This window comes from Gavialis gangeticus, unplaced genomic scaffold (genome assembly GCF_001723915.1).
Source record: "Gavialis gangeticus isolate Ggan-Ray unplaced genomic scaffold, GavGan_comp1, whole genome shotgun sequence".
Lineage (NCBI taxonomy): Eukaryota > Metazoa > Chordata > Crocodylia > Gavialidae > Gavialis > Gavialis gangeticus.
Genome location: NW_017729032.1, coordinates 254,678,639 through 254,681,490, shown reverse-complemented (window position 1 = coordinate 254,681,490; position 2,852 = coordinate 254,678,639).

The window sequence follows — 2,852 nt, the reverse complement described above, 5'->3', positions numbered from 1 at the left end:
GCTCTAGGTGGTGGTGTTGGGTGGTGGGGAGCCTGGCTGGGGCCCAAAGGTACTACAGTGTGGGGCTAGGCAGCAGGCAGCCCCTGCACTTCAGCGCTCATGTCTCAGCCCACTTCTGTCACTGTCCACATGTGTATTTTGGCAGAGTAAATTACTGTGCCAAAGGATAGTACTGTCTTGAACTGCATTACCTTAGGTGGAGTTAATTTACTGTGCCTTAATACCAGCGCACATGTACACGTCTGATGCTTTACTGTGGAGCTAATTAATCAACTCTGCAGTAAAGCGCATGTATAGATGTGCCCAGTGTGATTAAAGGTCGCAGAATGGATCATGATATTAATCATGTGCAAACCCTCACATGCCGGAAGAACTACATTAAAATAGCATCGCTGAGGTTGCAAACTCAAGGACTTGCTGATAGTAAATGCCAAATTAAAGTTGCATGTACAATGTAGTTCAACCCTGTAGTGAAAGGATTTTTGTTATTATGTAATTACATACTGTGTTTCCATCCCTGAGTCATTTAGTGCAAAGGATGGACAGTGCTCACTGGATGAGCAGCCCTTCACTATTTTGTTTGTTCCTTATTATTCAGCCTTATGCCTCTTTTATTGAACTCTATTCAAAACCTGCTTTATCAGCAAAATTGTAATTTTCTCATAGGCTTTTCTGTGCTGATTGCCATCATGGGCTATACTTTACAAATGTTAATTCACTTATTAGCATGACTGTCCTGGGGAAGGATCCACTAATTTTGGGTGCCCACTTCAAACTTGATTTTTCACAATACATAGTACTATGTATCATTTAATACAAGGGTAAAACTCAGGGCAGGGGGAGGGGTGAGTGGTATCAGGGACCTGCAAGTGTTAGCACAATTGTGATTCACCCCCACCAGTGCCATAATTCACCCCCAACAAGCCTCCATACCCTGGATTTGAGTAGTGGGCCCTGCCTCCACATTCCCAGCCTCTTCAGGAGCCCTATGAGCCAGATGATGGAGTCCCACAGGCTGGATTTAGCTTGAGGATTGTATACTTGACACCCGCAATTTAATATGTTGAAAGCATACCTTGTAGTGAATCTAGCTGAAGCACTGCAGCTCAGTACTTCCACAAATTAGGCATGCATAAACAATATTTTTTACAGATCAGAACTCATCACAAAGGAGCTATGTCCAAGACAGGGATACAATCCAGTTTACCAGAGCAACATTCAGCTGCCTATACATCATCTTTTCTTTTCATGCAGCTTCCTGTCTACTACTAGGCACCTTCTGATTCCTTGAACAAAGGAGGTAGGGGCCTTATAGGTAAGCATCTTACTGCACAAAGAAATAATGTTGCAGAGGTGACTTAATTTTGATTTGTTAATCTGCTCCAGTGCTTAGACATACCTTTCAACCTAGATTCTATATGAGTCCATTCTAGAGGCAGAGGAGATACTTTTTCCACTGGGTTTCACAGATAATTGTTAACAGCAAAGGAATGGTGAGATTACAGCAGCCCAGAGATGAATTTGTAGGGACAATCTTTCTCTGCCCGCTCCATCTCTGGGTTATGCTCATTTTGGTTATATATATCTCTATATAGATATATAGCTATAGTTCTATAGATACGTACTATCTATCTATCTATCTATCTATCTACTTTGGGAAATGTATGCTGCAAAGGTCTAGCAAGCTGAGTACATGCAAGCTGCAGTTTCCCAAAGGCTTGTTTATGACTCAGTCAGATTGGGTTTTTCACAGAGGTGATGAGGCAAATTCCTGACACAAAGGCCATCGCTGCCAAACTACAAGGCTAAGATCCAAAGTGTAGAAGTGGCAAAACATTTCAAAGAAAAGGTGGGAGATGGAGCAAACAATATCTTTTCCCTGGACTCTATTTTGGCAAGAGCTAAACCATTAGGATTACAATTAAATAGATAAATAAAGCAACAATAACTACCATAACCACCCCTAACTCCATGACCCCACCTCCTAAAGGTATATAGCTGTCATGGAATCAAGTTGTATACCATTACAAACAACTGAAAACAGGGACTTGCAATATTGAATAGGCAGTGCTGGAGTGCCATGAACCAGGCCTGTAATACATTGTCAATGTTCAGAACCTCATAGGAAGTAAAAACATCTGCATTTCTATAAACATAGAAAAACAGTACATGTAAACCATTGGGTGTTTCTGGAACTTGTTAGGTCCACACTTGCTTATTATAGTAAAGGCATATTTCCTGCTGCACCCAATGCTTTGATGTAGAGAACTATTGTCATACATGCTACCTGTGAGCAGCAATCAGCTAGTAAGTAAGGTGTATAATGCTCATATCTCATTGATACATTTTTTCAAGAGTGATTATTGCTCCACTCTTCAGTATCTCTGCTTTTCTACTCTCAAGAGTGGCAGAAGGCAAGCTAGCTTTGTACCTTAAAGACTAACTACATCAGAGATGCACAAGCTTTCTCAAGCAGCTAAAATACTAGGTCTTCAGAGGCTAAAAAGGACCTGAAGAAAGTAGAGCTTCTAAATATAAACCAGTGATTAGGATATAAAGGATACGGAGAGGTGAGAAAAAGGAGAGGGCACAGCTAGAAGAGGCAAGGTGAGTATAAAAGAGAAAAAAACCCCAAAGCAGTTAACTTACTGATGGACATAGGGGTTACAAAATTGAATCCAGTTAATGGGATAAGAATCCATAGTTTCAACATAAACCATACTTAACACAATCCAGTCTGTGGATAATTTCTGCAGGTCCCTGATTGCTTGTTTTGCAATTTCCTATTTGTGTTGCTGTCTGAGAACATCTACTCTTTGAGGTCAGCAATTGAATGGCCATGGAGGTTAGAG